Source organism: Phalacrocorax carbo, chromosome 5, assembly GCF_963921805.1.
Source record: "Phalacrocorax carbo chromosome 5, bPhaCar2.1, whole genome shotgun sequence".
Lineage (NCBI taxonomy): Eukaryota > Metazoa > Chordata > Aves > Suliformes > Phalacrocoracidae > Phalacrocorax > Phalacrocorax carbo.
In genome coordinates this window covers 23818654-23845143 of record NC_087517.1, presented here as the reverse complement: position 1 = coordinate 23845143, position 26490 = coordinate 23818654, and the positions used below count along the sequence as shown (strand labels likewise).

The 26490-nt window shown below is 40.3% G+C and overlaps 1 long non-coding RNA gene across 2 annotated transcripts in view; it reads right to left on the bottom strand.

Annotated features, from left to right (window-relative positions):
• The window catches only part of LOC135313379 (uncharacterized), a 92015-nt gene that overhangs the window by 12564 nt on the left and 52961 nt on the right, over positions 1-26490 (bottom strand). For both annotated transcript variants that reach the window (XR_010373010.1, XR_010373011.1), the window contains one exon: positions 18718-18936. This is a non-coding gene — a long non-coding RNA (uncharacterized LOC135313379). The remainder of the gene's footprint in view (positions 1-18717; positions 18937-26490) is intronic.

Below are 26490 nucleotides of genomic sequence, written 5' to 3'. Positions count from 1 at the left end.
CTCTGTCACAACAGAAGGGAGTTCTCAGCATATATTGTTAAATTTCTACATAAGCAGATAGGGCTCAGCTTTTCCTAAGACTAGGCAGGTATTTCCCTTGCACCAAGAAGGTTAGCACTTAACCGTTGAAGTTCCACAGCATTGTTATGTAGTCAACATACTTCTCATTCTAATCCATAATATCCAGCACAGCATTTCATCGTAATCCATAACGTTCAGAAACTGCATCCAACAGAATGAAGCTGTACTTCAAGCAGCACAGTTCCACTTACTTGCAACTTATTGCTTTTCCACACACTGCATATTTGACCCTTTAAAATTCTATAGCACCCAAAAATACATTATGCACAATGGAAATTCATTGTTCAAAGGTATAAAAAGTAATTTTATTTTAAAACCTGTAGTTCAGAAATGTAGGTTTTAACTGTAGAAAAAAAATTTACGATTTTTTCCACCAACTACTAGGGGAAATAAAAGTGGATCTGAACAGAAAGGATGCTTCTTACACGTTTCTAAGGAATAACAAGAAACAGAACAGAAGCAACAAAAAGTACTTTAAAAACTTTTTTTCACTAGTTGCTGCAAATAATTTATTTTCCTGAAAACTGCAGTTCTAGAACTTCTAAAAAAAAATCTCTTTTCTTTAAAGGGAAAATACAACCACCCTATTTTTCTAAAACCTGTTTAAAAATTTGCTTTTGTCAAAATCAGAAAAGGCACATTTGGAAATACTGACAGTTAACACACTGGCAGCAACAGCACTATGGTTATAGGTTTTTAGATCAGCAGCTAAGTTTTCCTACTCCTTTCCCCCAGCCTTTCCTTTTCCTCCTCTATAAAGCAGTAATGGTGTGATTCTTGTTATAAAACTTAATTTCTTGACTATATTTTTTTCTTCTCATTCATATTATTCAGCTTGAATAATGAGGGAACAATGGGGAAGAGAAATGAACAACTGAGTGATATTTAAGCCCTACTCTTGAAGATCTGCATATGCTAACTTTATTACATGAGTACTTCCAATAGTTGTAAAGGAAGTAATCATTGGAATATAATTAGGCATATGAATAAATACATGGCAAACACAGGGCCTAGTCAGCTGCTAAATATAGGAATTTACTCATTTAAAACAAACATGTTCAAAATGAGATCTGCAGAGCTCTCAAGCAAGGCCTGTGGATGCCTGACAATGCCTGACCTCTGGACAACACAGCACAAACACCCTTTCAGAGAAATAGTTTAACAGGCTGAATGATGTCGACGCAGCTCCTGTCCAGTGTGCACCATATCTTTTGAGTGGCACACATTAACGCAGAAAACCTACGGTTGCATCTCCCTTCCCTTGCCCTGCTGTTTCCCAAAACACAAGCATCTGGTGCAAAACCATGCAAAGCGGGTGCTTCATGTCACCACATGTGGACACACAGCCAGCACAAAACTGCTGCTCCATGGTCACCTTTCGTGGTTCTTGCATAACTGCCACCCTGCAACTGTGGGACACAGCCTGTGGTCAGGGTGATGAGCAGGAAACCAGAAATTAAGGCTGTAAAGACTTTTCAGTTGGGATTTTGGTTTATGCCAACTATCTTTCTTTTGCACACCCACATATGTACATTTATCTTTATTTTCTTAATATTCATTGTTACTCTTTAGAAACAAGGGACGCTCAGAATGACCTCTGAACAGAGCCAAGCACTGGCCCTTTGAGGTTTGAACTATGCAGGCTCCCTCTCAGAACAGAAGAGTGCAGGAACCATATATGCTTATCACCTAAGGATGAAAGAGGCCCCGGTTCTCCACTGCCCCATCGCACCTGCGGATACTTATGCCTCTGAAAGTGTAGTGTAAAATTATATCATAATGACTGTAATTCCAAACAGGCATTACAATGAAACCCCCTCAAATGTTAACCTGTTAGTGATGGCACATTATTTTATGATCATATCAATTGCCTATACTTATCCATTATGGAACAACAATTTGATCAGAACCCATCTCTCCAATTCCATACTACTGACTTCTGTTGTCAGACTGATTTTGTATTTACAGGAGTACAACATTTTTGCATTGTTATTTGTCAACTGATGTCCTAGAATAGTGTCTGAATGATTGTCATTTGGTTTCCACAACTTCATTTGAAAGTCACATCAATGCATTTGAAAAGCTTTTAAAAATATCTATCTTGTACTTGGAAGGCAAAGCTAGGAAGTCATCCATTATACAGAAAACTACTTTGAAAAGTAAGTGATCTTGGTTTGTTGTTTCCTTACTTTTCTATCCTGAACACACAGAAATACTGTGAACACCCTGAATGCCACTGTAAAAAAAGAACCTTTTCAAAAATTGCTTCTCATCCTTGCTCTTAGTCTAAGGGTCATTATTTCACCTGTGGCTAGAATGAGAACTATAATACATAAAACCTTTTTATAATTCTGCAAGGCAGAAATTAGAAAGTTTTCAGGTGTCACAAAACCGAATTGTAAAGTATAAAGTGGCACACTATTTTGATTGCTGTGAATTAGGGCTAAATATGACTTCAGTTTTTATATATGGAACAGAAACAAGAAATTAAGTCCTTTGTTTCAACTTGAGAAGCATTCAGTTGTGAACGATTCCTTTGAGGTGCTCTTTGAAGTAACACATTGTCTTTTTCCAACATGCCCTAAAGCCTTATCTTGAAAGCCATTGCCTGTGATCAGCCTGCACATAAGCAACTCCTGCAATTTGTTGTATTCATTTCTAATTTTGCCTTTTAGGCTGTAACTGTCCAAATGCAAGTCTCCCAGAAGTATTTTACCAGTCATTTCCAAAACAAAATGTTTAAAACTATATTAATTTTTCCCTCGAAGGTTAGGAAGTCAAAAACTGACCCTTAGACTGAAGCTTCCCATTTCCTTGAGTTAGCTTTCCAATGAAGGCATGATTTCTCCCTGGAATCTATCCCTGAATCCACCATGAGAAGTCAACTGGTTATACCATTGCTTAACAAGCCCTAACAACTTCTTAAAAATACAAACATACTGAAATAATCAAAATGTTAATTCAAATTTATTTTAGCCTGTAGGAGTCAGATGTACATATATTACCACCATTATTTAGCAACAGTAACAATAAAAATTAGTCTAGTGTTAAGCTATGATAAAATTTTAGTCATACCAGATCAACTTCAGTCTGATACTTGCATATTTCAATGACAAACTGCTGCAGATATTTACCTACACAAATGTGTCTTCCCTGCCCACTGCAGAATAGTACTGGGTTATCTAGGTAGGATCAAGAGCAGTGAATCTGACCATGCAGCACTCTCACTAACCCAAATACTGTATGATGCCCTCCCCCTCAGCAGGAGTGATGAGAAAGACTAGAAGGGAACTAAAAAAGTTGTACCCAGTGCCCAGCCTAGCGCTTCTGGTGCAAATGCACCATAATGAGCATTAAACCCTGGGACATTTCAACGAGGAGATACAGCAGGTAGAAGCTTCTGGTTTACCTGCCTGGTGACACTGGTGGCACCACAGAAGCCACCCACTCTGCTCCAACCTTATTCCAGCAAAGACAACTGCAACACACTGAGAATCATTTTTCCCTCCTGCAAATAATGTGCCCCATCGTGAACCACACAAATACAACTTACTCAAAAGAGGAACAAATCCCACTTTGTTTTCTAGGAAGCAGCAGTAGTCTCTTCTTTCTGTTGTATTTGACATAGCAGAGCTTTGCTTATGGCCATATTAAAATGCAAAGGCAGTTTTGCATCCACAGTCCTGTCCTTTCTGGGAGAATATGTTTTCTTTTGTATCTTGCTTTCCTTTCCTCCTCACTATTCTGATAACTCAGCTTTTTAGGTGGTAGCTGCAGGTACTTGGCAAGTTTTCCCATCTTTACGTATAGCCTAATATTGCTTTTATCTTTTATTTAACCTTTGACAAGTCTACACAAAAGGATGAAACTGAAGACCCAATTTCAGGGTGATACACATAGTTCTACAATATTTCTATCCTATGAAGTTAACTTTTAGGCAGTCTTGTAAGCTTTGAATTTCATATGCAGAGAAGAAACAAATGAAGTGTCATGATGCACCTCATTTCTAAGCCACATCATATAATCCATGAGAAGAATTAATGGGAAGAAAGATTTGACTCAATATTATTATGAGCTCACCCCCATCTGTTTTATAGAAACAGTGGCAGGTTTGGAATTAAAATCTGTGAAGAATGTGCAGTACTCTCGTGATGGATATGGCATTTTAGTGATCTAACTTAAAAAGAAACTAAGTAAATGAGATGTAGAGAAGAGCAAACCTGAAGGAAAATTCACCAAAGCACAATTTGAAAAGTAGAGCTCTACAGTTTGCTTTGAAAAGAAATCCATTATGGTACAATTTTCAAGCCACTTTCCCTATAATTTTCAGTTTGAATGAGAAGTTGCTATGCTACAGTATTGTTTGAGAACATATGTATTCTGTGGTACAAAAGTAAACTGAAATTATTTATTGGAGTCTGTCACAGCCCTCAGAACTTAGCAATACATACCAGGAGATACCCGTGATCCCAGACCCAAAGCCCTTTTCATGGTTTTCAACAGAACTTTTTTTTTTTGTCACTTGTTTCCTGAAATTCCTGAGGTTGAATAGGATGATTTCTTATCTTGCCTGCACAACGGTATGGAGTGCACAAAAAAATTTGTCTGGAAGCTTTTGACAAAGATCATCTCTGGCAAAGAAATGGGACTACGCCATTCCTAAAACAGTACACAGGGACTTTGTTACTGAACACTCAAGTAGCAGCTTGAAAAGACTTTTTGCAATTGTCCTTAGGACATATGGAGAAAATCTGGAATATTTATTTTAACTGTTTTCTGCATTTTGATCTGAGAAATATCAGAGTGGTTGGCCCAGATTCCCTGGTCACAGCAGAAGGATTTAGGAAGTTTTAGGTATTTGCTGGGTTAAAATTTTGTTTAAATTATACATCTCTCTTCTGCTCCAGAACCTAATTTTAATGCACTGGAGCTAATTTCCATTCTGTTTATTCTTAGACTCTTAATATTTAAAACACTGAAAACCGCAAATTGTTAAACAAAACACACTAACAGCCCACCAGTCCAGGAACAAGTATAGACCACCTCAGACCCTCTCTACATAAAAGGAACACTCTCCAGGCTTGGTTAAGAAAACCCGTGAAATAAATTAAGCAGCATGGGTAAAAAAACAAAGTTATGACACCCACTGGCACTCAGTAGAGAAGCAAGAGGAGAGAACATACAGCCATTCCTCCTCTCTGTGCTTCTTAGTCAGCCATCCATTTAGAGGCATCACCCCCTAATCGCAAGCAGTGGGAGGTTCCCACACTGTCCTTTTCTCATAGCAAAGTGAAAAGACAACAGGGTTTTCAGGTGTTTTCACCTCTCCTATTTGACCAATCCATGCCCCATCTCACATAACAAACCTCCTCCCCACAGCTGCTCTACATCCTCCTGCACAAACACTCCTTCCCAAAGGGGACTTCCAGCTCTTGCTTTTCTCCTCTTTCACTTTTGTAATTGCTGAGGTTTTTTCACTTCTTTCAGTAGTGTAATTGAAGATTTCCTCCTTATCTATGCCTCTCTGGGGTGGCAGACGGGCTGGGGGCCCTCCTGCAGCTCCTGGACGCCACTCATCCCTGAGTGGGCTGGATCCAGGAGGAGAGCAGGGACCCACTCCACATTGCTGTGGAGAGTCCCCTGGATAACTGTGCTCCTCAGACAGCATCAAATTTCTCTCAGTGTTCACTCCAGCACCATCAGTATGTACCAACATGCTGCTGTCCTCCCCCACCCTGTGCCTTTGGGTTAGGGTGCCCAGTGCATGCCTCTCCTCCCAAATGAGAGCGATCCATGTGAAAAAATGTATGGTGCTCTGCTCTGGTTCCAGCACAAGACACAAGGGAGGCACCTCCAGGGCTGTCAGCACTGTGGCTGTTCACCACATAACCCTGAGTACTAGGAGGGCAGTGGGATGGGAATGTGTTCAAAGGCCAGCTTCCTGGTCTGCAAAGTTGGGGGGAGCAGGGGATAAAGGAAAAGGAGAACAGTGCAGACAAGTCCAAGCTGCCCTGAAAAAAGGTAGGGACAACATTGAAGATGTCCCTGCTCACTGCAGGGGGGTTGGACTAGATGACCTCTAAAGGTCCCTTCCAACTTAAACCATTCTGTCTTTCTACGAAAAAAATCAAAGCCAATTAAGAGCTACTATTTCTCAATTCCCTCTCCCCATTGCTGGGGGCCCTGCTGGTGGCTAAGAGGTGACAGCAGTCTCTTCTGAGTAAAGGTTCTGCTCCTTTCTGACCCCCCCAGCTATGCGAGCTGGGGAGGGGGAACCCGCAGGAATTGGGCGCTCTGGCTAGGACCCCACAGCTGCCACACTGACAGGTGGGAAATGCATGCAGGCAATCCCTGCCAGCACTACAGTGGTGAACTGCACTGCACAGCACCAGTCAGCTATTAATAAATAGAAGACTGAAACTGAATGCCTCTGCTCTGACCTCTTTAAAAGCTCCAACTCAGCCTCCTGATAGGTCTACTTCTGGCTGTCCACTCAACCCCCAATCCAGTGCAGGAGCTCCCCCATCCAGGCATACAATTCCTGCTGACTTAGCAACCTTGGTGTTACAGACACAGCAAAACATGGGATTAGGCAGTCTGAGGATTTAGCAAAGTGAATTTTGTTGCTTTTCAAGACATTGTGTAACACATGAAGGGAATTGCGCTCGCATAGCAGCACCTTACCCACTAATACACCCCTTATGTTTTTGTATCTCTGTCTGTCCTCTAGTCCTACTCAATAAATACAACTTCATATCTGATACTTGCTGACCCCCCTTTCTGCATTACATAAGCCCCATACCTGTTGATTTACAAAGCACAGGACAACAGACCTCCTCCCTGAGTTTGCACATGCCACCTCTGAGGTCAGGAAGGGTTTGCATAGACAAAGCAGTCTGGCTGCGAGAACCTACATGTGACCACAAACACCATATTAGATATGCACTAAGCATGCAGCTAAGGCATAGCTCCTTGTAAACCAGCAGGCAAATAACCAAACCCCTCAACATAGTAAAGATTTAGGGGAAAAGGCTCTATTGTTTGTAAAACAGAAAAATGACATTCTGAAAACTGATGACATTTCCCTGTTTTCTGCAGTATAAGCAGAGTTTCTAGTCTCCTTGTGAAACTCTGCAATAAATATTCTTTATTATTTTGTCACCTGATTAGATATTTTGGGGGCTGAATTACATGGAATATTCCACACATATGTCTTGTTAGCAGGTATGAATATGATAGAACTTCAGTGCAGTCCACCGCCCCATGAGGTAAACTCTTGCAAATGAAACATAATGGTATTACTGGGATGTAGAAGAATAATCATTCCATCTGATACAAGAGAAACTCTTAAAAAGCTTTACAGGGAGAATAAACAGTCTTTGTAATTGTTTCACTCTTTAAAGGTTTGGAGTTGCCTTGTTTTCTTTCAAGTGCCCTAAAACTCTAGAGGGGAAGCAGTTGTTTCCTGCATACCAAAATGCTTTGTCATTTACCCAAAAAAACTGCCTGAACAGTTGCTTACATTTGTTTTCCCCTCCTCTCCAAAAAAAAGATGTAAAGATGTAAAAAAAGTTGGTCTGTTTCCTCCATCCTCTCATCCACCTTTGATGCTGATCAATCCACTTTCAGCGGCCAGCGCTCCCCCTGAACAGCGGAAGGGGACATGTCTTGAATTTCCAATTCACATTCCAACTGTGAAGTCGCTCCCTCCTCCCTGCACTGCATTTAGCAGGATACGTTTACGGGTCCTGCCAGGAGAGCTGAATAGCCTCTTTAAGGAGTGGCTCAGGCCACAAGGACACAAATGCCACTAGCAGGAAACCTGTGTCACAGGATCCATGTTGTGTGATCTCCGAAGTGGTATTGAGGTGTGCAATACACTGCAACGGGGACATATGTAAAACTGCACAGAGAAGCGGGTCAGTTGATCTCTCTCAGAAATCATTGATCTCCAAGAGTAGTGCATTAGCAGATATGACTGTTTTTTTCAGAGATCAAGAACATGATGGAAAAATGTCAGTAAAGGTTTTTCTTAACTCTCAAGGGCACCTCCTGGACAACCTATCCTCACAGAGGAGAGAAAGGCTGTCTCTCCCCATGGCAGGCCTATCTTACCACATCCTTATTTTGTCCTCACTACTGGCTTTCACTGTCAATACTAGGTGTGCTCACCTGTTTACACACCTTTGCTAATACCATGTGGCAAAGCAGATACAGCCCTCAGCTTCAGGGAAAACCCTGAAGAAAATGGAGTAACTAGGCAACTACTGATGTCATGATACGCCATGCAGAGCCCAGGCATTGCTTTTCCACAGACCTGAGATCTCACCTGAAGTACTGTGCTTTGTGTTCCTCTGCTCCTTCTCTATAGTTCAACTGTATGCAATGCTTATCCAGCTGCACCTATCACTCACACTAAAATAAAATAAAATAACAGAGCCACAGCATCTGACCAGCAGGCAGCCACTTGGCCATGCAACCATGCAAATTTCTTGGCAGAGCTTGGATTCTAGAGCACAGCTTTAATAGCACAAAAAGGAATTGTAATAATTCTACAAACTGAGATTTTCCAACAGCTACCAGGAACTGCTGGTTGGTGTCCTGGGACAAGGACAAAGACAGCAGCACTTCTTACCATAGCCACATACAGCACCATTACAGAGACTTGGGAAACTTCAGCACGGTAATGACAATAATGAGCTTGCAGCAGTGCAAGCGATCACACATGGATGAGCAGCATTCAATTACTCACCCTGTGGTTAACATGCAGTGAAAGCAAAGACTATAGTCATGAAGGCCTCTGCAACTTTCATTTCATAATGCATCATTAAATCTCCATCACATAATGACAGCTTTGTCCCACAGGCTGGAACTGAGCAGGGGGTGACCCATCTTGTTTTGCAGAGCCCACAGAAACCCAGCTCAGGCCCTCACCCACTGATGTGGGGGCACCACCGCATGCCCCAGGCAAGACCTGAAGTGGTGACTTCAAGACAAAAATATTCCTGCTCCATTCACTGCTCCTGATATCCTCCCAACCCTATAGACCAGATGCAGTTACTGTAGCTCAGCAGCATCAGAAATAAATAAATCCTCCCCAAAGTAATGAAATACATATTTGGGGGTGTTTTTTTTTTTAAGACCTAGTTTGAGGGATTGGCATTTTTAATCACACAGATGTGAAACATTAAGAGTAGTTGGTGTGGGTAACTTTTTGGAATGGAACAAAACTATTTTAATACTCTTGCCACATTCAGTGAAGCTACGTTTAAAAATCAATTCAAGGAGACTCATGGTTAAACATACCATCAGCAACAGCTCTGCTTCCTTGTGAAGATGGGTCCTTAGAAAAAAATGGTATTTTCAAGGATCCTTCTATGTCTAAATAGGCAGATACTTTCTTTGGAGATTTTCTTTGGACTGAAACAGGGAAAGAGCTTAATTACCACTGAAAACAAGCTAAACTTAAAAATCAAGATTAGATGCCCAAACACTCAAGCACTTTGTAAAATGTACTTTGTACCTGTCTGCATATTTAAGCACCTGTATATATTGAAGATATACCATCTCTACAGTGCTACTACACTATACCTGTGGGCTGTATTCTTAAATAAATAAATTCTTAGTGTAGTGAAATCATGGATCTGAAGACTGTGTCCTCACCAAAATGAAGATTAATACTAGAAGTTCAAATACTACTAACTAATAAATCAACTTATTATTAAAAAAACCAGCACTGAAAAGAATCTTTTCACTGCTTGAAGAGTAGATTCGGTAATTTATTAGGATGTGGTTTTCTAAAAGCAAAATCGTATTAAAAAAAAATCCACAGATATTTTTCCTAGGCCAATTCCTTTAGAGTTGGTGCAAGCCATCCTTTAAAATTCTCTAAGCTTTGCCATAAAATTTTTTTTGGGAGCTAGCAGAAGTGTGACACTCCCAAATCACTTAATTTCTGGGTACAACTTCTGCTCCTGAACTCAGCTCTAAATACAAAGTGGAAACAGTTTCCACATGGTAACTGTAGGTAGGCTGCCCTTGCCCTGCTGTAGAAATAAACACAGGCACAACCCTGAACTGTGATATTTGGAACCAAATTCTGTCATTCAGGGGTGTTTTTATTTTGTGACCCACCAAAATGCACGCGGATTACACCAACCCCTGTGTAACTATTTCAGCATAGTATTTGAAAGGGGCAAAGTGGTAGATGACAAAACAAAATTAGCATTTCCAGCTTCTTGTCTCAGTCACTTCTGCAATTGAACAAATTTAGAAAGCTTTCAAGGTACCAAGTTTGTCATAAAGAGTTTACCACCAGCCCTGCCCAGCTCAGTCCCAGGAGCTATGGCAGGGACATAAGTGTGGATGGAGACTTACTTACACGTTGACTCATTAGGGCCTCATCCACATGGGAAAATATTTTCTAGTGTTACACACACAATACAGTACCACACAAAACCTGCTTTATTTTTCTTCCACTTAAACCCCTTCCCAGATGACGTAAGCTAAATTGATCCTTCTGAAGCTGAGATATAAGTGCTCACATGCAAGCTCATGCTATGACAAGAGCAAAGCCTGTACTGTGTTAGAGAAAGGATGTGGACCGGCTGATCTGGGCACTGCTATGCAGAACCTGCCCATGTGTTTCTAAATTTTTAAACTTTAAAATAAAGAGGAAAACGAGGTCTATAAGATCAGTTTCCATTGGAGAGTAAGATGGTTGTTATGTCCAGTTTTAGAAATGAGTAGTGTAGACCATAAACACAGCAACCTTTCTAGACAGCAACTATACTGAACTTTCCAGCCCTTTAACTGAACCTGAATACCCTTTTTAAAGACAGAAAGGTGCCCGTCCCCCAGCTTGATGCAGGATATATGTTTTCCTAGAGGTGGAGACAGCGTTGTGGCTACTACCGTTACAAAAAAAAAATTCTTCAGTTAAAATCTGAGCTCCTCAAGTTTTACTGGGCTTCTGATTGGGACCATCCCCACATCTGCAGTGTCAAATGGAAAAAACAAAAACAAACATAAAAGGGACACAGGAGTCATATGCATGACAATCCAAACTAGAATCAGCAGCTTCCCGCCCCAGCTTCTGCATGAAAAGGAAAAAAAAAATTAATTAGGCATTTGCATAAATACATTTTGTATTTGCTGATGAATCTTTCACAGCTTTGCATATACTTTTAAGTAATAATAGTGTCACAATGGTTGTAGAACAAATTTGTGACTGAACAGATAAAAAAACCCTACATGCCTGTGAAGGACCCAGCAGCAAGCATTTAGGGAATGGATTCCTTAGAATTGAGCATTCATAATCCAGCGCCTACTGTGCATTCACTCCCTTCAATAGCTATGGTAATTAGGTTGTCTCATGTTATTGTGACCTACAATCTATCTATGGGGACACTCCAGGGGAGCTCTGGGTCCTAAATCTACTAATTTCACATTTAGAAAGACCCAGGCATTACAACAATGCTGAATTGATATGCAGAACATTCAGATAATTTTAAACACTTGAATCATTGTCCTCAGATGTAAAAAGATCAGGGCTTCCTTCAAGCACACATTGTGCAAATTCACTGGGTGTGTCACATTACACTGAAGGGATGTTTGCTGAAATGCAACTGGGCCATGGAAGTGGTAGTTGATTAAGTGTAAAATAAGGAGCCTTGGGCACAATGACCTTTATAAACCACGCACAAAATTTAAGCTAAGATTTACAGCAAACTTTTCTGGACAGTTTTTTCTATACTGATAGAAAATAAGGTAATAAACCAGTTTATTAGTTTCTTGCATAAGTTACAACCTTCTCAACCTTACAAGCAAATTTTGCTCAATCATCTATCTTCTGGCTTTAGCAATACAGTATCACTTGATCCAATCCTAATAAACAGTACAGACAAAGCTGCAGTCTAGTAATACCATCACGGTAAATGGTTCCTCAGTGCCTTAGCATTTGCAGTCCTGGATGACTTAATAGCATAGTCTCACTCTATCCATACATTATAGCTGAATGGGTAATCATACAGAAACTTTGCAAATAAGTTTCCAGTTTAGGGCAGAGTATCAGTCCAGATCAGACAAATAACCTACAGTCTAACTCTGTATGAGAGATTTTGGGGATCTTCTTACCATCTCCTTTACTCAAATCTAACCGAACTGCCATTTCTTAGAGACAGGTCATTACAAGCAAATATTCCCTATGAGTTTCTGGACGTTGACAGATGAATTCCGGAGGGCCTTGCAGCAGCTGCTCTTTAGGACATCGCTAACCCCACCTTCCCAGCCCTTCACCAGCAGCTTAAGCCAGCGCAGCAGCCTGGGGACTGCAGAAAGGAGGCAGAAGTACACATTTCCCTTCTGCGCAGCCAGAGAACGGAAAGAAAGAGCAGAGCAGACACTTAAAGAGGAAAATGTCAAGCTGCCTCAGCAAGATTTGCCAGATCTTCCAGAGCCTTTATTAATGCAATAAATTCATTTTTGGGAGGGTTAAAAAAAATTCAAATAACTGCCACTGTGCATGCTTAAAATTATATCCTATGAGTTAGATTGACTACCAAGTACGTACAGGTTCTCCACTGAGAAAACTTAACGTATTTATCTTTTTAATTTAATCTAACAATATAAAATGATCCTGTTAAGTAGATGTACTGATGTACTGGGCCCCCATGTGGTCTGCCTTTAATATCTGTGCATTCAATTACTGTTTTTGAAAAGCATAAATTGCTCATTGCAACCCTAATGCTGTATTTATTCAGGATTTAGGCCTATTTTAAGATTAGACTTGACTTAATTGTACCAAACTATCAGCAATGCTGGAGTCAGACTACTGAAACTCATTATCATATATCTGCCTGATATCTGCATTCTGCAAATCTGTGAAGAAGAAAAAGAGGATACTTCCTCTTGCTACTGCTGGAATAAAAGTAGGGGATGTCTGAGGATTCTGAAAAGCAGTTTTATCCAGATGCTCCAGTAAAGTATTTATTTTTTGATGGAAAAAGTTAAAACATGAAAACTGTTCTAACAAAAAGATGTATGACAGATGGGAAAATTACAGTTATATCCCCCTACATAATTCACAGGGAAAAATTAACTGTAATATCAAGAAGGTATTGCAAGAGTCCACATTAGGAGCTCCCATCAATTGCTACACACAACGTGCCTTAGGAAGAGGTGAACAGTCTGTCATGCCTTGCAAGAGATTCACTGACATCTCGACTAGATCTGCAGAAGGAAGGGCTGCACTTCTAGTGCTTAAAGCACCTCTCCAGCGATCAACCAGACACTGCCCACGCCACGGGTAGAGAACAGCCCTCTCCCCTCACCACACAACACAGTCCTTCAGCTTCATCAGCGGTTCCTTCTCACCAGAAGTGCTTGCACTAAGCTTTCGCAAGACAAGGAGGAAATTTTAAAAGACTAAAGGAAACGTGGTCAAAGGACCTTCAGTTTATTACAGCGTCACTATTTCTGCATTTATGGCCTTAAATGTCAACAGCAAATTATATCTATATGCTTTCTTTCTAAATCACTCATCATCAGTTCTCTTTAACCATTAGCTAAGTAATCATAGGTATGGATACCTACTTATATTATTTCCAGCCTCCTCACTCACATTGCAATTCCTAGGAAGATTTCCATCACTGTGTTTGGAAAAGCCTTCTGAAGCATCATGTTAAAGCTCTTGTAGAAATCCTAGCCTTGACTTTGTTCTAGATGAAAGGTACTGCAGAAGTTCAGCACAGTTGCATGTGGTTCTAACTCTGGATCTTTGCAGATTATATCATTTGTCTAATGAAGCTGAAGTGTTACCTTAATTTGTCAAAAGAGATTAAAGAACAAGGACAGCATCTGCAAAGACAGGAAAACATGATACCTAGGAAAACATTTGCTTTTATCAGTCAGTATAACACTGCTGTAAATCTGCACTATATTTGTCATGGGGGAGGGGGGGGAAGTAAGACGATAGTTACTAAAAATCTAGTTGTGTTTCCTACATGTACAAAATGTCCATTACTTGTAAAATCGGTGTTTTGCATAGATAAGAGTAGGAAATTAACAGTCACCATAGTTTTCAATGCAAGGCAATATATGCTTTCATAATATAGAATAAAACCTAATATACAATAAAAGCCTTAAACCCTTTAAAAAAACAAACAAAGCAAGCCATAAATACATAGCTATAGGCACTCTGGACTTCTCTATCAGAGGTGAGTACTGAAGACAGCCAGGTTCAGACCTTACTTGTGACAACTATAATACTGTTCGGCATCAATTTAAATCGGTTTAAAAAAACACCACAACCCAAGCTTCCAATTTAGATTTTGTCTTTAATATGTTTTTCTGAGGACTTGCATAATACACTTGCACTTAAAGTCCTATAAAAGAAACAAGTAGGCAATCTTTCCTTTACAGCATACAGACAGCACTATGCAGAGTACTTAAAAATAAAAAGAAAAGGCATATAATATACCCTTGTCCCCTAATACACAGTGCCAAGGAACTCCTCAGTTTAATTACATAAATATGGCATTTTTTCATAAAATGTCTGTAATATAGATCAAAGATGCAAAGGTTTCCACTATTATTTGGTTTGAAAAAAAGAAATTATTTCTTTTTTAGAATCAGCTCTGAGGTGTCAATTTCTACCTTACACAGAACAGACAATGCCAAGGAGTCTATTACAAGGTGGTTGTTATCAAAAAAGAAGTATTCTAAAAATGTAGAGACTTCAAATGGTTTGTTTTGATTTTGAAATAGACAATCTGTCTGAAATTCTAGCCAGACACTGAAATGGAGCTGAAAAACCTTGCCTTCAGGATTTATCTTATATGCAAAATAAATGTTTATTGTGGAATAGTTCTGTAAGGTATACATGAGTCATTTTAACCACAGTATTTCCCAGATAAACACAACTGCTATGTTTATAATGAAAATTAATTCAGTTACGTAGATAGCTCTGTTCATAAAACATCTGACAGAATGGAAGAGGTATTTGACAAGCCCTAACTGGTACTTTTTCTCTAATCTTTCAGGTACTTTTCGCTTGTGAAAGGAAAAGCAATGAAAAGTATATGCAGAAAGAGAAAACTGCTTGGAAACAAAATCCCTTCCCCCAAAAGTAGGGTGCAGTTGCAGAGATCAGGGAGAGAAATCAGGTAGAAAAACCCTGCTTACTTCTGTGACCCAATACACCATGTAGCTAATACTGGGTCCAGTGGTGCTTAACTTCATATAAATCACAAACTAATCTCACCCTTGTTTGACAAATTCTGTTAGACACAACAGAGGGTCAAATCACACAGGTGTTAATTTCCAGGTGTTTCTCATATATTGCCATTACATAATTACTCATTCACCTCATTCAGTGAGACTCTCAGAGTTGATCCCTCCCTTTCCTCTGAACTCTTGAAAACCTACCCTGCATTTTTCTCTCTATACACAAGGAACAGTATCACGGGCCTCAGAGAATACTATCGCTTGCACAGAAGTAGTTGCCACCTAAGCCTCTGCACTCAGAAGGAGCACAATGCAGAAACCAGGAAGAGAAACACAAATTTGAATGTGTTCCTGTAGTTGCTAACCTTTAAAAATTAACTGAATTTTTAAGGCGAAGTTTGAAGGAAAAGTGGGTAGCTAACATGTCAAGACAAAGAATGGAGTTGCTGCTAATGACCTTGACTGTGTTTTACTGCTTAGTAAGCTAATTATATTTAAAAAAAAAAAAACAGAGCAGAGGAAATTAGAAGGCATATTGATGTTTGTATACCTTCCAAATCAAAACAGTAGCCAGCATGATGTAGGAAAGCCCCTTCATGTTATATACCCTGAGAAAGCTATTGTGTATAGCATACAAGCAAAGACAAACAAATGTTCTAAGCATATTTTGTTTTTTAATGTTTGATAATCTTGGAAAGGGTAATAAAATTCTTCTGCAATATGCAATCTTTTGGATGAGCTTTCAAGAAGTCTTTTGGAAGGAGATATTTTATGATTTGTATCACAACACCACTGGTTAGTAGTCATGGTTTCTGGTGAAAAGCATTTGCGAGTTAATATCCCAAAAACATGACTTCTGGAGCTTTACAAGAACTAGGCAAACTCTGCTGAATATAGTCCTGGGCTCACATGTATGCCTAAGGTGGCAGCTGACACAGCTACTACTAACCATCCCCCCAGGACAATAGCGGGGCTCCTGAAAAGCTGTATAGCATGACATGTATAGACAGCACATGCCTACCCATCCATACTCTTATCCCATTCCTGTGGTGTGAGCAAGAAACCACTCTTGTAACAGAAAAAAAAAACCCCATGGTATTCTTTTACTAAAGTCTGATATAAAAGATGGCAAATAATCCAGACAAGCAATTAGTTTTAAATTAGAAAATATTAAAATTATAAAAGCATAACCCTTTTGGGATGGGGGAAAAACAACAAGAGGTCTTTTGGCACCAGCTTAGTGGCATGATTCCAACCTACTAATCGTGTTTCTCTACTGTGCCTCCAGAAGAACCTGCATCCTGATGGCACAGGTAGCCTGGAGACCCACACTCTACCATACGCAGTGACCAGACCAGAGATCCTTATGCATTCAAGGCTATGCCTGCCTGCCACAGCAAATACAATATCATGGCCAATAATTTAATTACATGAAGATCAGGGAATTCAGAGAGTGACAGCTCCCATTCTCATGCATAGCGCTTATCTCAGACATAAAGTCAGCATCAAGGACTATATGTGTACAAGGAGATTTATTGCTGCAAGCCTGTGTATCTGAACATAGCACTAACACAGCAGCATTCTGTGCTGAACACACAAACACTGTCAGGTACGTAAAACACAACAGAAACCTCTCAATTTCTTGACGTAAGCGAAAAAGCAGAGAAGAGTGTTTCAGCTGCTGTAAATTGCTTTCAGCAGCAGCAGGCAAGCTGGAATGAATGCCGCCACACTGCCCTCGAGTTTGCCACACCACGAGACTACCCCCTGCCACTCCTCATGCCCGCCAGACCCTCCGACTCCTCCATGCACTCAAGTGAACTCGGTGCAGCCTGGTGAGCAAGCTGTGCAGATTTTTTGTTACAAAAAACGCTTCCAATTTTGCCAAAACCAGTGACCTACATTTAAGAGTAAGTAAAAAATCTCAAAAAAAAAAAAAGGGGGGGGGGCGGGGATCAAACTGGTTCGATTCTTGTAGGAGATTGATAGCCCCTGCCAAGTGCTGCACTGAAAGCAGCTGGCATGTAGTACAGCCATCTGGAAATGGAACAGGGACAACACAAAGGGAACCACCTAGTTTGCAGGTGTTTTGTTTTATGGTGCTAGGGAAGCAGCACTTTATCAAGCAACTACTCCCCAAACTCATCTTCTGCTGAAACACTGCTGCACTAGCTACCTCCCGGCACTAGCTCCTTCACTGTGGCTCTCCTCCCTTCCCCCACTCCCACAATCCTTTCTCAGCTCATGAGGGCTCTATTTGCAATGCTACACAAAAGGATTAGTTGTTTCAACTTTTCTGTTTTCTTATTTCCAAACAGCCTCAATCGTGTCTCTTTTGACTGACCTCAAAAACATTTTGAGACTCCCCCCGCTTCCTTCCCCCCCCGCCCACCCAAAGTAACCAAGCAATTTGGCTTGATATCAGTACAGAATCAGTTCAAAATAGTAGAAATACACATTAGTTTTAAATGCTGTTTCTGTAGTCCTGCATCTCTGAACTGAATAAGCATTATCTGCACTTTAACCTCTAGACAAAGCAACATGGGAGAACATGCATTGAGAGCTATGAAACAACAGGTTTTAACAGCATTATTCTTTCCTTAGATTTACCACTGACATATTCTATGATCTCAGACAAATGATTCAGTTTGTACCTCAGCTTTCTTAACTGTAAAACAGGTATAATGCATGCTAAAGCATCTTAGAATACTTTTTAAAAGTTTCAAAATTGAAACAGACTTTGAAAAGACTGGCTCTAAGTAAACTATTATTTTTACAGAATGCACGTTACATTACTAAGGGGAAAAAAAATATCTTGACTGCGTCATCCCATTTAGGACAGCAACTCGTATATATGCGCCAGAGCAGTTTCAAAGGAAATGTCATATTTTTAAACTATATGTGCCACAACCACATTTAATAGAAGCCATCACAAGGCTTTTGGTAATAAAAGCCTTTGTTTTTGTATTAGGCTATAATGGCTCTGCAAGAGCTGTCAGGATTTATCACATCAAAAATCCATGCACTAAAAAAGGAGTGGTTGCCCAAAGAGAGTTTGATACTTTAGAGACATTAGAATCTATTTTGTTAATAACATGTATTTGTTCCCTTGGGTTTTGTGGCTTAGCTTGATCACATTGCAATACTGCCCATTCTCTCTAAGAGGCTTTTGTTGGGGCACTTCAAGGGCAGATCCACAAACACCACCACTAAGTGTTCAGGAGCAGGCAGATGAGAAAGGCTCAGGTGCCGGGAGCCCCGTCAAGCCCCAAAGCCACTGTGACATCCAGCACTGCAGGGAGTTACTCACAGAGCATCTATGTCTCATTGAATGTTTTGTGTACATCATGATTCAGTAGCCAATTGAGAGTGTGAAACCATGCAGTGTCCTGGGCTCAGAAGAACTGTTACCTGACAACAGGGTTTTCCACTGTGAGGTTGTCCAAGATACCAGCAAAAGACATCTGACAAGTGTTCACTGACCCGTGCAGTTCCCAGGGATAAGGCCACATGCAAAGGTGTTTGCATCCCAGGAACCAGCATAGCTTAGTAACTGCTCTTCCTGAATATTCATCAGGGCAAGATCTTTCTCCATGACTTTCCAGTATCTGGTTTTAATTCTGCATGGCCCTAGTTGAGAAAAAAATAAAGATACATCCTTTAATGTGCTCTACGTGTTTTCGCTTAGATCCCGATAAACACAGGATATTGAGTGACAAACAACTGTCTTGATGAATAATTAAACCATCCTTTACTTCCAGCAACTGAAAAGCCTCTGTGTGACTGTTTCTCTAAAATAGAAAGTCAACTTCTGTTTTACAAAAGGATTTAGGCTCAACAGTCTTTCAGTGGAAGGTTATACTGCAAATAGAAGAAAAACTCAAAACAACCTGCCCAGCGGTTATGGAGAAGAACAAGATTTCTGCCCTCTGAAACTACACAAGAATTACTGGATACAGCATCATTATGAGTTGTATGTAGAACTGTGGTTCTATTAATTCCATCAATAGCAAAGACTGTCAACACACAGTTTCAAAATATTTCAAAGTAAATTAAGGTATCAGTAAATCACATTCAACTTGCCATTGCCACTTACGCATGTGCCTTGAAGTTAGAAACCCAGAAACAAGAAGCACTAAAAGAAAAGTTGTCTGATTAAGACCGCTAAGTGAAGAACGTTTAAGTAAAGGCAATGTCCTGAAAGAGCCAACATGCAAAAAGCAGAAGGCCAAACATGGCTGTTTTTAGGCAGAGTACAGAACTGTTGAAGTGTGTCTAAAGCAGCAAACGATGGATTTCTGGCGGAGCAGAGGAACAGAAAGCACACATTGCTATTGAACTGTTTCAAATTAAAGGTGTTGTACATTCTTCTAAACTGTGACTCTACAGGACTCTGGTACCAAACCCACAGAAAACCCCATCTTGACATGTTACAATATTGGCTTTCTATCCTGTTGTCTACATTGGCATATACCATTAGAAAGAATTCACAGCAACATCAAACCAAGACCAGAGCTTTATTGCAAGGAAGCTGAATTGCTCTAAGAAACAAGAAGAGGTGCAGTTCCATGCATATCTTCCATGACATGCATGCCAGATTGTAATATCAGAAGAGGGGGAGAGATAGTCAAGCACTGGTCTTTCCTTCAGGATATTCTCAAACAAGAGGCAACATCTTAATCCCCTGAAAGTCAAGCAAGATTTTTACCATTGATTTAAAGGAATCAGTACCTTGTAACTAGTAGTATCTTCTGTGTCCAGTAAAGGAAAAAAATAATTATATACCTGATCTTTATTGTATAAAAAGCTGGTTTATACCACTCAGGTGTATCCTTCATGTTCATTTACAATGTCACAATCCTGAAATAGAGCCCATCCAGAAGAACCTGGCCCAAGAGAATGTATTCTTCCCATTTTGATGAAAATAAAATCTACTACTCTCCTGCATTAGAAGGTTTCAGTTTTGCAGCTTTCAGAGTCAACTCTAATTTCTTTGTATTTTCACAAGTTTCTCCTTTTCAGCTAGCCATGGGTTTTCCTTTCTCAGTTATCATTGGGTGTCCCAAGGTTAACAGCTAGCCTTGGATCATCAGAAGCATATTGAAATGAACGTGTTCCTTACACAATACAAGTGAAATCCATAGCTGGTAAATATACAACAGACAGATTGACTGAGAAGCCCAGTTTGGGTGTACTACATACATCAATACTTCAGCAGCACTGCTGCCCTGTATTTATGTTTTCTTTCACAACATTTTTGCTGAGTTTGTTTTCAAGCTAACAACCTTTTCAGTACAACACCTACTTGCCCAAAGCTCTGAGGCCAGTGAAAAAAAAAACTTGCAAGGTGGCTTGTAGAAGAAAAGTGAAGTAGGTAACATATTCAGCTTAAGAAGGGCACCGCCGATGGTCCAGTATCTTTCTTACTAGTCTAAAACTATGGAAGTGTTTGGTTCCACATCTGAGTTTTGTGACAGTTCTCCATTATCTGAGTGCTCAGATAATAAAAACAAACAGCAACAGCAGCAAAAACAGTCCTCCAAAGTTTGATGGAGCTAATAAAATTTTCCTCGGGGTTGTGCTGCTTTCCTTCTGCCCCTGCCAGTCCTTGGAGAAAAAAAAAAAAAGGTGGGTGGTGGTTGAAAGTTTCAAAAGAACTCAAGTTCAAATTTCAGTTCAAAGATTCAGGTCACTGCTTATCATTTTGTCAACTGTTCTTTGATTTTAAAGCCTTAAATATTTTAAAATAAGGCCACTTGCCACTTGTCTCTACTGAAAAGATGGGAGTAACTTGTTCTGCAGTTTATGAAAGGGGCTATACTATGAGCAAAGTGCTGCACATCCTGCTATTTATCTCAAGGTTATGCTGAATGTCACCATCAAACAAGGTATTTGGCTCATGTTGAGTTGAATATTATTTCCCAGTGCAGTACTGAAACAGCATTAATGGAGTAGGGCAAAGAAGATAGCCTTAACAGAGGCACTGTATCATCCTAGTCCACCAATTGATGAAATCTGACTTTTTCCCGACAATATCAATTAATGACACTACATTTTTCAATAGAACCAATGACAAATCAGCTATATTCCCCTAGAGGACCAGATCCAGGACAATAATTTCTGAGTTTTGTTTGCCTCTTCCCACCCCATGCCTTTATTCCTGCAATTGGAAGGGAGAGTAGATGGAAATGGTGAGAAAATACGTTGCTATCTTTCCACTTGGATGGTTTTCAGCTTCAGCTATGAAAAAAATGCAAGCTTTTTGATGTTCATGTAAACACTAAAATAGACTTCTATCTCTGAATAAGATTTCAAGTGACAGAACATATGCAAAATGCAATGTCAGAGAAAGAAATTGAAAGTTTGTATCCAAAGCAAGTCCTGGCCCTGCTAGCCCAGCAAGTAGCTGGTGAAGAGATTTAGGGGTAGAATCCTAAGTGAGATGAACCTTGGTAATCAGACAAGCTGAAAGACAACTCAGCTGACCAGTGAGTCATCTAAGCAGGAAGAGAGAGAGCTAAAGTACAGATAAAGTTCTTTATCAGAAAAGGCTGGCTGGTGGGAGTTTTTGTCCTTGACTGAAAACCCTGGCAATTTGCTGATCATGAGTTTGTAAATACTCTCAAAATACTTCAGCAAAGGAGAAAATATTTTGAAGGCAGTTTTCACCTATTCAAAGGAAAAAAAAAACAAACAAACCCAAGAACAAGAAAGATAAGAGAATTACATAGAAGAAAGCAAAGTCTTTAGGAAGGTCATTAAAATTGTTCTTAATACTTTTTATTTTCTATGGGTTTATTTTTTAACCTCATTTTTAAGTGAGCTTTTGTAGCCAATAACATGTTACATATAGTGTTAATAACAGAACTTCCTCCAGTCACTACCAGACAGCGCTGGGATGCAGCTTTACTGTTGGGCGATATTGCTCTCCCTTCCCAACTGTGTGCCTGCTAATACGTTGAATGGTGCATGCCAAATGTATGCAGTCCAGCCTCCCTGAGCTCAGCTGGCAGCCCATCAGTTTCCCTAACTACCTCTTCACTATCATTGTACCAAGCAAATGCTTCTGTGCACTTCTAGTGAGAAGTGAGAAAAATGAACTCAGATCACAGTATCTTTAGCAGCTGTTTAAATTCACTTATTTCATTACCTGCAAGTGAGGTCTAACTCACAGCGTGCAGGAGTAATGGATGTGTATAGAGGCATGATATGCAAGGCACGATACGCAAGGCACGATACAGGCTTGAGCCCAACTGAAGCTGTTTATACAAGCATACCTCAAGATTTTCCAGTCAGCTGAAACAGATCATCTGTTAGTAACTTTGCTGACATCCAGGCCCAGTCAAGTTTTCTGGTGTGAACTGCAGGTAAGTGACAGTTAAGCAGACAGTGTCCTGATGAAGTATCTCAGCCTTTTAATAAGCATGCTGGGCACATGGCTATCACATGAAGTTTAGTCTGTTAGTCTCATAGGCTAATTTAAAGGAAGTTTTTAAAAAAGTAAGTAGGTAAGGTCCACGGACTTGCTTCATTACTTAGATTGCACAGGCAGGAAAAAAAAAAAAAAGAATCCAAGTCATAGGAGCAGACTCTGACCTTAGCCCTGAGAAAGCTCAAGACTGCTGAGGATACTGAAACAGATAATTGCATGAGAGTGCTTCTGTCTATCGTAGTTTCTTGTAATAACTGGGAAAAACAGATTTTGCAAATGTTTCAAGCTCTATGCTAAGTGCTTCAGCTAACATGTGTCCCCAGAGGGCTGCACAGTAAGGCAGGACTACTGAGAAAGGAAGGGCACACAAAGGCATAGAGCCAAGGGGGAAGGTGTTAGGCAAATTTGTTAAATGCAGCCAGACCATGAAGACCCGCTCCCACAAGAAGTGATGAAGTGGGGCAGGATTCAGAAAGTTCCTTTGAAAGGCTGCTCCTCAAACATACCAAAATGAGCAAGAGCAGCCTTGGGAAGTCTAGGAGCATATGACAGATCCAGCAATGCACTGATCTGGTCTATGTCCCCCAAGAGGTGCTTTATGAGGGCTGTGACCAAAAAAATGCCTCTTAAAAAGTAGAGGTTTTTAAGTCAACGTTGTGATTTGAAAGCCTGAGTCACATACTCCAAATGCCAGGAGTTGGCAGTGTTTCATGTGGAGGCAACTAAACAAACACAAGTCTTGTGGGACTTTTACACTTTCCAGGTATGAATTATATAAACATCTAAAATAATTTAAAAGGACCTGAGCTAGAGTCTGATTTTCCACAAGCATGTAGAAAAAGCCCACTGAAATACAATTTGCTTAATGTTACTTACCACCATATAATTTCATTTATGCAACACTGATTCATCATTATGTTCTCAATTTTTATGAAGATAAAAGGAAAAAAAGAGACTCCAGTGTTACTATTGAAAGAAATATGCTTCTGCTTGCACAGATCTATCACTAAGCACCATCCTTCTGAATAAGTGATTTCATTCTTTTTGTTTTCATTGCTCCTTGTGTGCAAGAAGCAGAATTTAAGAGATTACGCCTTGATTACAATGAGCTAAAGCAGAACACGCAACATACTTAAAAATTGAAGTGTGTCCGTTTTCCTTCCTTGGACATACATATACGAAACTGTGAGGGGGAGAAGAAACATGTACCCTATTGTTACCTATAGAAAGAACTGTGAAAAAGGATTATTTGTTAACACGGATAAAACTGAAAAGGCAAAACCTGCTCAAAAAGAGTCCCTTGGGGAGACTTACTGCTTCAGAAATATATGATGGGAATAAGTTAAGATAGACAATGGCCAGTCATGGGATGCATTAAAAACTGACTGATCATACCTTGTTCCAAATCACTGGTTTTCATTACTGACACAAATCAAGGCAAGGCGGCAACTTAGCAAGTCTTGAAAGACAATAAAAACACCACTGAAAGTAACTGGCAGTTAGAGTTTGCAGAGAATGTTGTGTCCAGAAATACCAGATGCCTTTATGAAAATAAGGTATGTTTTCCTAAGCAATGTCTGAAAAGTTTTTGCAGCCAAACGGAGCTTGATCTTAACAGTTGAGCAACAGAGGTCCTTATTATTTAATTAAACACTCATTCCAACCCACATTTATTTAAAAAGCCTAAAACGAAGTGATTTTGCTGGAAGGCAAGTAGGTGAAATGGAAAGGTTTTATTCATGTAAGTCATGAATGAAGCAATGATTTTACCATAAAAAGCATCTGCTGCTAAACAAGGAGTTACTGTGGAAGAACAAAAAGTCCAGACTAGCTAGTTTAACAAAATGGCCCTTTGATTTGAAAACCATTTCTGTACCACATTTATGGAGGGATATTTTGCTCTTATTTTGATTTGTGGTCACTAGTCATCATGCCCATGAGTACCATGTCCCTCTATCAGGCATAGCGTATCTACCAATAACTCTTAGACAACAGCTGAAAAAAATCTGATTTGATTTGGCAGGGAAGCCATGGACTTTTCGATTATTCCTTTTATTTATACACCAGCCCTCTATTAAAAATATCACAACTTCCCCCATTCCAAGCAGTCACATGCTCTTCATACAAACACAAAATGTTTTGCCGATAATGTGACTAAGTAGCTGCCTTTGAAGCCAACAAGCCTAATCCATCAAGCGCACTGTTACTTTTAATGCCCAAGCCAAGCTTCAAACTAAGTGCCTGATTTTCCTGAAATCCCTCCTGCTGCTGCTGAAGCTATCCATCGTCTTTACCTCCAAACCCCAGCCATCTGGCTGGTGCATGAGGAGGCAACCAACCAGGCTAAGCTTGTGGCGAGCAAGTGGGTGCCTGAAGAATGTGCCTGCAAGGGACCACCAGACCCCTGACATAGGCTGGGGGAAACGGGTGCTCCCTGAAACTAGCCTTGTGGGCCAGGGCACATACCAGTGGCTGTGCACAGCCCCTTTGGCTCACAGCCATGGCACCCCATCAGAGGTTTAGGTGCTCCTCCAACTTCCCACTGCAGAAACAGGGAGGAGAGACCGCCAGGCATCTACCAGGCAGCAAGTCCCCTTGTCCACCAGGTCTCCTTCACCTGTTTTCCCCAAAGAGCCCCTGTCACAGAGCAGGAACACACCAGTCTTATGGATGCTCTCACCCTACAAGCCAGCAGGGCCCTGCAGAGCTGCAGACGTGGAAATTGGCACAATTTAATTTGGGTACATATCTAAGAGAAAATCCATGGATCATCCAAAACAATACCAGATAGAGACTGATATGCATTTTGGAGTGTCTAATGAGCATAACTTCATTAAGCATGCAAGACCTAATCAGCACAAAAAGGAAATAACCAGGCACTGCCATAACAGGAAACACACCAGAGTCCTGCCTAAGTTGGAGCTGGCTGGGAAGTGAGCTATTGTCAGGAGCCCAGAATTTCAGATACTCCAATACTGCCAACTACCTTGAGCAAGCATGGTATATTGGCAGAAAATAAACAAACAAGGAGACTGGTTTGCTTATTTCAAGGGAAGCAGCTCAGAAACACTCTAAATCCTAAATGTGCAATATGTCATTGTTTCAGTGGTGTGGGCAGAAATAGTAACATGTCAAGTTAAAGGACAGCTTCATTAACAAATAATGTATAAACACTGACACATACATCTCTCTAGACGCATCTGTTTTAAATCTGACTGGTGATATGCATATCTTGCTGAAGGTGTTTTAATTTGCACAGGGTACATCCTTACCTTCATTTTCACTTCTTTATGGCCTTCTGTCAAACTAGTACATTGCAAAAAGACTGCAAATTTACTTCAACATTTGTGGATATTTTTTTTTAAAGACTGAAGAATGGAACAGAGGATCATTTTACTGTCAGTTTGAATACTCAGCTACAATTTATGAATGGTACTGGACAGTTCATCCTATCTACAGGTCAAATTAAACAGACTAATTCTTCATAATTTTCTAAGTGGCACTGGCATTCTTCATCTGCACTGGACATGCTCTGTTCCAGGAAAGCACCTTCCAAAACATTTCCATTCCTGCTCATATAATTTCAGTTCCCTGATCCCAGCCATCCTGGAAACTCGTGTGTGTTGCAGCACGCAGCTCCATCCGGCTTTGAGCCGAAGCCTTTGGGCAACCTGCCCGCACCAGTTCCTCTTCCCTCTAGCTCCTTGGGAACTGACCTATTTCCCTTCACTGTCATGACATGGCCAAGAGGC